General features: G+C 41.1%; 1 protein-coding gene and 1 non-coding gene across 2 annotated transcripts in view; both read right to left on the bottom strand.

The window, feature by feature from the left end:
• The window catches only part of MYO3B (myosin IIIB), a 423,285-nt gene that overhangs the window by 63,430 nt on the left and 347,781 nt on the right, over positions 1-12,074 (bottom strand). The gene's annotated exons all lie outside the window — the stretch shown is intronic.
• LOC132369420 (U6 spliceosomal RNA) lies at positions 11,799-11,905 on the bottom strand. Its single transcript, XR_009504395.1, has one exon. It is a non-coding gene; the product is annotated as a U6 spliceosomal RNA (small nuclear RNA).

The raw sequence follows: 12,074 nt of genomic DNA, 5'->3' as shown, positions 1-12,074 counted from the left end.
CCACTGATCTTGGTGTATATTAGGTCAGACAAGCCCAGCCTAGTGTCTGGGTTTACCGGCTGTTCTAACTACCCACCGCCAAGCAGCCTAACAGACCCTCTGCACAGCAGAGAAAGGAAACGGAGCTCTGAGTCGGTGGGAGCTCTAAATAGTCCTTATACCATTTAGGCGGATTACTGAAACATGACTCCTTCCCATTACACAAATTGCCAGACACAGAAAATACCAACAAATTAGTCCCACGCTTTTTAAATGTGGTAAAGTTCCAAGGTGATAAACTCTTAAGACTCATGGTGGCATCGAGAAAAAAACCAATGCAGTTTGTAGAAATCTTAGCACACTCCATAAGACTTGACAATTTGAATAGAAGGAAGGAAGGAGTTGTTAACTTGAAAATTAAGTGCTTTCATAAGTGATTCTCATTTCAGGAGGGAGAAATGGCAGCGGCAGCAGCTGAACATTTATTAGGTGCCTTACATATGCCAGGCTCTATTCTCATGCATTAAGCCCATAATCTGGCGTCTTATTTTTGAAGGACAAAGTTCTGACCCAGAGTTCCCTCAAAGCTGCCAGAGCGTCTCCAACACTCACAGGCGTGCACACACACACACACACACACACACACACTCACACACATCCTAGGAACACAGATCACAGAGCAGGAAAGTTCAGTGTAATAAAAGGCTTAAATACTAGCAAAGCAGTGGAAATAATGGGCAAAATGTGGACAGGTTTGGGGTGGTGGGCAGAGCTCAGGAAGGCTTTGGTTTAGGATAGAGTACAGTGACTTGCAGGTGATCAGGAGACCGCTGTGGACTGTTCTGAGTTGGGAGGAAAACTGTGGACTCATTTAAACTCAATTGTTTATCTTGAACTTCTCCCTCCTGTCATTATCCCAACTTCATATTCACAGTTTTATAAAAAATGTATCTGTTCCCTTTTTAAAATCACAAGTAATTTTAATCTAAATCCAGCAGCAGTCTGAGCTAAACAAAACACTTACACCTAATGCCAATAATCCCCCAGGCATGGCTTTATGTCCCTTATTTTGCCTTCTTGCCTTTGAGCCTAATCAGGATAGAGCCCATGAAGTCCTAAACTCTGGCCAGGAACAAACAGTCAAATAACTTGAGTGTAATGCGGCAGACTTCAGAGTCTACAACTGAACATACAGCTAAGTGTTCATCCCCTTGAGGTTTCTATTTTTCTCTGTTGCTCTGAAGAGCAAAGAGGAAAATACATTTAAGAGGCTAAAATGGCCGTCCAAAGTGCCATCAAGAATGATCTGGGCCCTGAGAGCTGGTCCAGAGGCATCACTTCCTTGATTTCTCCCTAGAACACAGCTCTGGGTTGGGTTCTAGCTCTGGGTTGACCAACTGGGACTCAGTTTTCTCATCTGTGAAATGAGAAGGTTGAGCAAAAGGATCTCAACCAGATGCTCAGCGACACAAGAATGGATTCATAAAATGGGATATTGTACAGCATTGAAAACAAACACGTTAATCTTAAAATATTATGTTAAGAAAAAAAGAAGAAGAAAAAGCTAGAAACCAAAGAATATATACTGTGTGATTCCAGTTATACAAAGCTGAAAAGCAGGCAAAATGGAACTATGATATTTAGGATGCATACTTAGGGGGTGACCTCGAGGGAGGAGGAGGAGAGTCATCAGGAAAGGGTAGCAGAAGGCTTCTGAGGTGCTGCAAGTTCTCTCTTCTGAGCTCAGCTGTAATTGTGCAGGGACTTTATAATAATTCATTATGCTGTCCATCTCTTTTTTAAACTTTTTTTTTTTTCTGTCAGCATGTTACATTTCAGAATTTAAAACTAGGTTAAAAACAAAACAACCACAATCTGATATCTCTCATGTGTGAGCTTTTCCTGGTGTGAAGAGGGAACAGGCAGAGGTCCAGAAACATCTTTCACTCTTTGCCTGGCTGGTTCTTGATCCCCCTTCAGTTCTCAGCTTTGGTGTCAGCCCACTGACCCTTCTCTGCTCCCATGAGACCACGAAGGTATCCCTGTCGTAGAACAACTCCAGGGGTCACCAAGGCTCGATCTTACTGACACCCTGGCCGAAGGAGATTTGATTTTAGGTTTACTTATCCATTTCTCCCTAGGAATGTAAACCCACAGGGCAAGCCTGGATCTTGCTGCATTATATACCACCAGCACCCAATATAGCACCCGCCACTTAATAACTGCTCAGTAAACATCAGCTGACAGAGTACCTGAATGAAAGAGTAATAAAGGTGCATTTCACTCTCTCCCAGCCCTCTTTGAACTTAAACCAACAATTTCTCTCTTGCTAAGTACAGTTTTTACTGGAAGCAGACAACCCCAGAATCTTCCTGGTCATTCTAGAAGTTCTAGTTACTTAAAAGAGAGTCAAATAAAAATGAAAACAGAGAAAAATCTTACCATAGTTCGTTCTGCAAACAGTTGTATAACCACAGTGTTTTCCCCCTCATTTAATTTTGGACTATGTCTCTCTTGCCTCCCTATAACACTTAGAATTGATTACATTTAATTTAGGGAACACACTCATGTCACGGTCCTCACATATTCAATTACTGAACAACCAATCACCTTGTTCCTCTCAGGCTGTTTCCTTTTCTGGGAAAGGGAGTGGGTGCTATACTAAGATGAGAGCCAGGTTTATTTAAAAACATTTTTCTCCCTGATTATATACATAAAAAATTCATTACTGCTCCACAAAACACACTGTTAAGAGAGTGAAAAGACAAGCCCCAGACTGGGAGAAATATTTGCAAAACACATATCTCACACAGGACCGGTATCCGAAATATGCAAAGAACCCTTAAACCCTCCAAATAAGAAAACGAACAACACAATTTAAAAACGGGCAAAAGATGTGAACAGACACTTCACCAAAGAAGTTATACAGATAGCAAATAAGCATATGAAAAGATGCTCCACATCAGGGAAATACAAATTAAAACAACAATGAGATACCACTGCACACCTATTAAAATGGCAAAAAGCCAGAACACTGACAACACCAAATGCTGGTGAGGATGAGGAACAACAGGAACTCTCATTCATTGCTGGTAGGAATGCAAAATGGTGTAGTCATTTTGGAAGACAGTTTGGCAGTTTCTTATAAAACTAAACAGGTACTCTTATCATATTATCTAGCAATCACACATTTTGGTATTTACCCAAAGGAGCTGAAAACTTATGTCCACACAAAAAAGTTTATAACAGCTTTATTCGTAATTGCCAAAACTTGGAAGCAACCAAGATGTCCTTCAGTAGATGAATGGGTGAACAAATTGTGGTACGTCCATATAATAGATTATTTTCAGCAATGACAAGAAATAAACTATCAAACCATGTAAAGACATGGAGGAATCTTAAATGCATATTGCTAATGGAAAGAAGTCAATCTGAAAAGGCTATATACTGATGTATAATATGTGTGATTCCAACTTTATGACATTCTGGAAATGGCAAAACTATGAAGACAGTTAAAAAAAAAAAAGAAATCAGTGGTTGCCAGGAGCCTAAGGAAAAAGAGGAAGGGATGAATAGGTGGAGCACAGGGGACTGTTAGGCAAATAAAACTATTCTGTTTGACACTGCAATGATGGATACATGTCATTACATATTTGTCAAAACTCACAGACTGTACGACACAAAGAGTGAACCTTAATGTGAATTATGGACCTTGTTAATAATAATAGGTCAATATTGGCTCATCATTGTGAACAAACAAGCCACACTAATGCAAGATGTTAATAACAGGGGAAACTGGGGGGAGAGGGAGAGGTAAGGGAGTATATGGGAACTCAATACTTTGCGCTCAGCTTTTCTAAAAACCCAAAACTATTAAAGTATTAATTTAAAAAGAACTCAAAAAATTTATTACTCCCAATCTTGGAAAACAAATAAAAGTAAAAAAGAAAAATCACTCCACGCCTACTACACAACTATGTTTCATTTTAAAGTTGAAAAGAATCCTTTAAAATGAAAGAAATGAGGCAGCCAAGGTTAACAGTGAATTTGTGCTGTTTCAAATACATCGAGTAAGAAAAGAACGTAAAAACAAACTTCCTCTCGGCACGTTTTACAGCCATGCCATCAACGTCCAATTCTGAAAGCCAAGCACCCCAACTTGACTCACACATGCCCCCACCCCTGCCCTGCGTTGTTTGGCAGCTACGCTCCTGACATCCTGGGTCAACGCCAGAACCTAACTTGGCATCAGCAAAGAGGGCGTCCTGACCTAATGCACTCAGGAAAGCACTGTAAAAGTTTCTGCTGAACCCTCCTCGGAAATGTTTGCAGTAACAATCTAAGCAGAAATAATGTCCCAAAACTATCCAACTTTGTAACAGGCTTTAATGAGCTGCAAGAATGAGAACAGGCTGTCACAAGGCTGTCCCTGAGCTATGTGACCTTAAGAATTGTGGCTGACAAATGACCTCATGGCTTCTACCTACCAGCTCTCACGGTGGCAGCCACTTTCCCCTCCAGCCTCAACTCCTCCAACGGAGCCCAAATCTCATTGACTCAGCTGGCTGAGCGGTGGATGCAGTGCTGACCTATGTGGACTGCACCCCTTCTTCCTTATCCTCCACACCCCCAAATTTCAGGGAGAATGCTTTGCCAAAAGGAATCTTTGCCTCTTGGTAGGTACCGTATACGGTTCCTGTAGAAAGCCACAATTTTGCACAGGAGCCTCAGCTGGCGTAAACTGCCATGACTGCAATTGACGACCCAAGCACTCTGCATTCTCCAAAATTACAAAATTAAGCAAGACCCAGACAAAATCTAGTAAAATGAGGAAAGCCTTTTAAACAGAATAGGGAAGGTGTGTGATTAATATAAATGGGGCTATGTTAGAAATTAAATTTGGGATTAGGAGAACTATAGTCTCTCCTCTTTCTCCTTCCATTCCTCTGCCTCATGCCTTCAAGCCTCAAACCGTGCATTCCTTATGTTGGCCTTGCCTAAATTCTTTTGCAAAAAGCCAGGACACAAACATTATGGCAATGACATACATATTAGAGATACAAGCAAATATTCAGACCTGGTAGGGTTTTGAGCACTTTTGCCTTGCGGGAGGCTAGCAGAGGCAGTAGAGTTTATAAAATAGAAATATCTTTTAAAGGGAGTAATTTCTAATAATTTTAGAAATTGAGACACTTTTGAAAGTCTGGAACACTCCCCTCTTCCTCCTCTATAGCAAAGTTACAAGTAAATGAAACTTTGTTCTTGACAACTTCCTGAGAATTTAATGAGACCACTTGAGATAAATGTGGACACGCAATATGTTACCAAACTTGCTTCGGAAAATAACAGCTGCAAAGACCCAGCTATTAGAATTGCATTTGTCTCTTAAGTGTCTTAGTTCACTGCTGGGGCTGTGTTTGGCATACAGTAGGTGCTTGATAAGTGTCTGTTAAGTGAAGAATAGAAAACCATATATATAAAGTTCACTTTTTCTGATTCAATAGAGTATCATAGAGATAGGGGATGTGGTTCTCAAAGGGCAGTCCCCCAACGAGCAGCACCGCATCACCTGGGAACATGATAAAAATACAAATCCCCCCTCTCCCATACCCCACACAAAATCGGAAACTATGGAATGGGCCAGCAACTTGTGTTTTCACAAGTGCTCTGGGTGATACTGACATTCCTGAAGTTTGAGAATCACCGGCCTAAAAAAGACCCTTTAACAAAGAGGTGTGTTATTCTACCCCCCGCACTAAAGGTAAGAATTCTAGGCCCGTAATTCCTTTACCATCTCACTGAGAAAAGTCCTGAGACCGAGGCTTCATGATGAGGGTTTATGGTGAATTCCGTGGCACCCAGGCAGGAAGAAAGGATGGATCAGCCATATGGGAGCCAAAAAGAGCAGGGATTCGAAACACCAGAGACGACCCATATGTGAGGGCACAAGAGTGGCCTCTAAGCCTTGTGTGTGGCTTTCTGCCACGGCACTGGGTGCGGGACAGGGAGGCCCCAGTAGCCTTGCCTCCATAGGGTCTGGCTTCCATGTGCTTTCCCGACAGGGATTATGTTGCCTTTGAGTCTCTCTTGTAGGAACACGCTCTCCCTGTCAAATGGGCGACATCTGAGCCCTTTATGATCACAGTGGTTGTGGTTTGGCAAGCTGCTTGTATCCCCTTCCAAACACAGGCGGCAGTGTGAGGTGATTCTGTAGCACAGATCCAAGGCTCAGTCTTGCCTGATACCGTGATCTAATTAAAAAAATTAGTTCTCGGCCCAATCAAGTTCAACTTCCAGTATTATTATAGGATGACCAACTTGTCCCAGTTTGCCTGGGGAGTTCCGAAAATCCACATCTTGGAAAACCTTCAGTCCTGGGAAATTTGAGATGTTTGGCTACCCTAAGGATTAAGAGTTCCAAGGATAAAATACAGCCCACGTTTGCTTTCTGATAGCTGAACTTCTGCCAAGATCAACAAAATTTAGTGATGAGCAGTGAGGAAGGCAAAGGCAAATAACAAAGTAGATGGCATTAGAGAGGTAAGTGGGTAAAAGAAAGGGTGTGTGATTTGTTCAGCAAATCTGAAGAAAGATCTGAAACCAGATCACTAAAGCCCAAAATTAGACGCTCTGGCAGGGGCAGGGGGCTCCACCACACCCTGACACTGCACGCTGCCACTGCGACCCCCTTGGGAGGCTGGTACAATACCACCTGCTCCCCAGCTCCCTAAAAATGTACTAGCCTCCATCTTTAAAAAGCCATGTAGTTAAAGTTACTCTTAGCAAATGCAATGACTTTTTGACCTTCAAAAAGAATACGAATAATTTATACTACCTGAAGACGGGAAGATAACCAAGATAACCAAGATAACCTACTACTTCATGTAGGTGAGGTATCACAGGAAACCCAGGGCCAGGCAATGACGGTCCTTGAACAAGCAGGTCACAAACTTAAACTAAGCTTGTATACTTCACACTAAGAAAATACAGGTAAAGCACCTAGTATGTGCCCAAAGTCGATACCTACTACATCTGTGGCAGTTCCCTTTCTTTCATTCATTGGGATTTCCTCACATCCCCCACTCAGATCCCCTTTTTTATTGATAAAATGCAGAAAAAAATGCTTAAAACCTGTTCTGTTTTAGGCCACGACCAAGGAGAAAAAGAGAGAAGGTGGAAGGAAAGTATGTTACAAAAAATGAGCACATTAACAATAGCAGGAAACACCAGCTTCATGTTGAGAGAGAAGAAAGTTCAAATAATTAGGCACATTAAGTAAAAATCATAATGGCTGAGGGTCATTTAATGCACGGGTAGGCTGTCCCATTTCACAATGGTCTCCAAGGATCTCTGCGTTACAGCCAGTGTGACAACTGTTGTTAATAATCATGTCCCGAGACACTGAGAATAAGGAGAACTGTCCAGTACACTTAATATGAAAGGGAGTTGTAGGTTTTAGAAAGTTTCAGCTGTCTGGAAATTGTAACTTACATAGAATATCTCATACATTGATAGTGTCCGTAGTCTATCCTCAACCCAGTCGCTCCCAATTCACTGAGTTTATACCCTTGCTACTCAAAATGTGGACAATATCAGCAACACCTGGAAGCTCCTTAGCACTGAGAAATCTCAGGAGCCACCCAGAGCTGCTGAATCAGAACCTTCATTTTAACCAGATCCCCAGGGTGTTCGTTAGGCCCTATATCAGCTGGCTCCTCACCTCCTATGATACTCTTCCTTGCTCTCAGCTCCAATCACCCGGGCTTCCTTCTACTCTTCACATTTTCCAAGCACGCTCTCTCCTCAGGGCATCTGCCTCGGCTGTTTCCTTTGCCTGTAATGCTCTTCTCCTAGATATCCACATGGCTAATTAGCTCACCACCTTCAAGCCTTCTCAGTGCAGCCCACCCTGACCACCCTATTTAAAAGTAAACCGTCCTCCCAATCTCTTGCTGTATTTTCTCCCCTATAACACTTTGCCTTTCTAACATCCCATACAACTGACTCATGGAATATGCTTATTGTTTATTGTCCCTCTGCTAGAATGTAGCATCATGAGGACAGGACTTTTTGACCGTGTTGTTCCCTGATGTATCACACATGCCCGGAACAGTGCTACTGAAGTGTGGTCTGCAGGCTGACTCTTGCTACTGGTCCCAACTATCAATAGATCACTAAAGAAATTTAGAGTAATTTAAGTTAGAGCAAGAAATTTTGAAAAGTTTAGATCAATTTGATACAGACACCACACCTATATGTGTGATTATTTACCTAGTAATTCATTTTTACTATATTTCACAGAAGTATCAGACTGTGCACATTAGATATTAAAACACCCAACCCAAAACTGGTCTTTTGAAACTGTTTTGAGAGGCACTGGCCCAGGAAAATTCCTGGCACTTAGTTAAGTGTTAATAAATGTTTGCTGAATAAATAAATAGAAGAACAGATGGTTAACGAATAAATTTTGGGGCTTCCCTGGTGGCGCAGTGGTTAAGAATCCGCCTGCCAATGCAGGGGACACGGGTTCAAGCCCTGGTCCGGGAAGATCCCACATGCCGCGGAGCAGCTAAGCCCGTGCACCACAACTACTGAGCCTGGGCTCTAGTGCCCGTGAACCACAACTACTGGAGCCTGCAAGCCTAGAAGCCTGTCCTCTACAAGAGAAGCCACCGCAATGAGAAGCCCGCGCACCGCAACGAAAAGTAGCCCGTGCTCGCCGCGACTAGAGAAAGCCCGCGTGCAGCAAGGAAGACCCAACGCAGCCAAAAATAAATAAATAAAATAAATAAATTAATTTAAAAAAAAAAAAGAGTAAATTTTTACATAGTAAAGCCAGATTGGGTCTGTATATATGCCTGTCAGTACAATTAAATAATTTCTGCTTGGATCAGTGGCAAAGTGATCCGTACTATGAACTTCCTGGGTATACTGTGCTTTCCTCTCCCGTGTGAGGAATGAGTCGATCTCAAATGGATCAGTTAAGGGCCTTTCTGAGATTCTCTGACTGAGGGGCAGAAGACAGCCTTTGTCCGAGCCCCAAATCTGCGCTCTTTCGCCTGCCTGCTCTAAGCAGAGATGGCCTGATTAAGCAACTTTAGATTTACTCCCTGCCTCCCCCTACCCCCATATCCTCCAGACCCCTTTATGAAACAGTGAAGTTAGCACTCACGGCAAGGTAGAAGGCAAAATCACTGGGTGTTGGTGTTTTCTTAAAACTGAAAAGGTCATAATATTCTCAGGCTTTCACAGAAACATGGATTGAAATAACAGGTCATTTAAGGCAAAGAATTAAACATAAAGGTACAACTGGCTAAAATGTCTCTTGCAGAATAAATATACTCTTAGTTTTGCAGCTTATCACCTTGAAAACGTAAACAAAACTGGAAAACTTTTGTTCTTCAATCCACCTTTGTTGCCTTCTAAGGTCAGGAGAAATCTGATTTATAAATGCTTTTTCCTGCCCAAGCCTTCCTTCCCTCTCCCCCTGCTCAGAACAACAACAGCAAGAAAATGAAACGACTTGGATCTTTTTAACTTGTTCCACTGGTATGCTCTACCTATTTGGGGGTGCCTAAGAGATCTTTTATTTTGTTCCAGGATTATTAAAAATACGGTTTAAAACTTTCTCTGACGCATTTACTCAAGAGTTTCATTTCATTCTTGCTTCCACTATATTTCATCACAGCTTTGGATGCTCAAGAATTCAATTTAGGAACCTAGGCTAGGTTGCAAGGAGAGAACTCAGAAAGAAAAGATAGGACCCCAGAGAGTTTAAAATCTAGTAGATGCATGAAAATAACTGTAATACAAGGCAGAATGCAATAAGTACTAAAGGAAAGTCAAAGGGCTCAGAGGAAGCCATTGTGGACTCTGAAGAACGGAGAGGACTCAGAATGAACAGTAAAGGAGGACAGGTGGGGCAAGGGAGCAGCACGAACAAAATCACAGAGGAGAGAAAGAACACACTGGGCATGCGTGGAGGAGAGAGAGGGGTTCGGATATTCTGAAGCACAGAATAAGGGAGAGAGATCAGCGGACGATAGAGCTAGAAAGGAAGATTAGGACCAGAACAGAAACAGCCTTGTATGTCATGCCAAGAAGTTTAGAGATGATGTTGGAACAATGGGGAGCCACTGAAGATTATAGTGGAAGAGAATGTTATGATCAGGGTATGCTTTAGAAAAGCTCCTCAGATATCCGTGCATGAGGGAAGTTGAAGGAGGAAAAGAATGGAAGCAGGAAGACCACTTAGGATACTGTTTACAAGAGTTTAAGGAGAAGTCATGGTAGTGGTGGCAGACCCAACAGAAAACCATCTAGATTGGAAGGAAGGAGCAACTGTGACAGGAAAGTGCATATGAACCATTTACAGCAAATCACATGTGAAACTTATTAAAAAGTTTGACTTTTGGGGATCCTTTTCTAAATAGAAAGGGAAAGATGATTATAATCCAACAAGTCTCCTTAGTAGTTAATTTAAAATACAATATATTTTTACTCCTCCTAAACTATACCACCAAAACTTAATGCCTTACAGTAAGAACTTTATTTCTCTACCCATTTTTTATACTTAATTTGCATTTATATAATATCAATAGCAGTAAATACCACTGCAGCATCTGACACAATAATGTACCCTTACTATGAACCAGACACCATGCTGTGCCCTTTACTTCTACTAGCTTATTTAATCCTCAGTACAACCCTTTGGCTATGAACTACCATTTCCCTAATTTTATATGTGTAGTTATTGAGGCAAGGAGTTGTTACATAGCTTTATTAACACTACACAGAAAGCAGAAATTTGAATACAGGCAGGTCTGACTCCAGAATCTGTGCCTTTGGCTACTCAACCATGCTTTAAAATTTTCTTTTTACGTGTATTTTAAAGTAGAATGCTAAAAGAGAACAAAGACCGGATGGGACACATGGAAAACAAATAGCAAGATGATAGATATAAACCAAAATATATCAACAATCTCATTAGATGTAAATGGTCTAAATATCCCAATTAAAAGGTAGAAATTGTCTGTTTGGATAGAGAAAAATGCCAACCAAATTCACGCATAATGGATTCTGTCCCACCACACGATCTTTTTCCTCAATTTTCTTTTTTGCACTACTCCTACCCCTACCTCATGTGGCCTTATTCCTAAACACTATCCGGCTGTGGGGAAATTAGTCCATTGGACAGTTTTATCATTTTTGGCATATTCATTTAAAAGGTTCTGCTATAATACACTAATCCTCTCTCATCTCTCTTGAAGAGTTTGCTTGGTATGAACTGAAGGTCCTAACACATTTATTACGCATTTCCCACTTCATATTTTACTACTTTGTCACTGAAAAACAGACTAAGAAGAAAATTTGAGAAACCTAAGAAACTATTGCATATTTCAGAAAAATAAATGAGGTCAATAGTAAGTGTAGTATTAGTATTTTAAGTCGAAAAGATTTTTTCCTTTGGAATGATCCACCTTGTGCTTAGTATTTCCTGGTTCATAAACATTTCTTATGATCATGCTTCTATTTTATCTTCCAAAAGCATTGATTATAGCCATACATATGGCCCCAAACTGACTTTTTACCATATTCTGTAGCGAATAATTTAGAAAAGGGGCCAAAAATTCTATTTTCCATAAGAGTGTGGCAAGATGTCTACATTCTTGCTGAAAGAACAGCTGTGTTGCCAAAACGACAGAACTTCTCTCTAAATCCATAGTCTTTACCAAGCCCTAGATTTTGACCCTGAACTATCTGCTCCACTGAAAGCTGGTCAATTGTTTATCTTTCCTTTAAGAAAATAAAGTTTTTTTAAAAATATGGAACGCTTCACAAATTTGCGTGTCATCCTTGTGCAGGGGCCATGCTAATCTTCTCTGTACCGTTCCAATTTTAGTATACGTGCTGCCGAAGCGAGCACTAGAAAATAAAGTTTTAAAGCAGTTTCCTAATTTGAGGTTCTTACAAGTAAAGGGAAAAGTATGGCCTTTGATATTCATTTTCTTCCTTCAAAAAAGTAAACTTCAGTGGCACAGGTGGGCGATAAACTACTACTTCTAATGCAAGTTTTGTTTCCAGTCTTTATGGCT

This window comes from Balaenoptera ricei, chromosome 7 (genome assembly GCF_028023285.1).
Source record: "Balaenoptera ricei isolate mBalRic1 chromosome 7, mBalRic1.hap2, whole genome shotgun sequence".
NCBI classification, from domain to species: Eukaryota; Metazoa; Chordata; class Mammalia; order Artiodactyla; family Balaenopteridae; genus Balaenoptera; species Balaenoptera ricei.
Note: the sequence above shows the minus strand (reverse complement) of the source record. Positions and strands in the feature narration are given on the sequence as shown.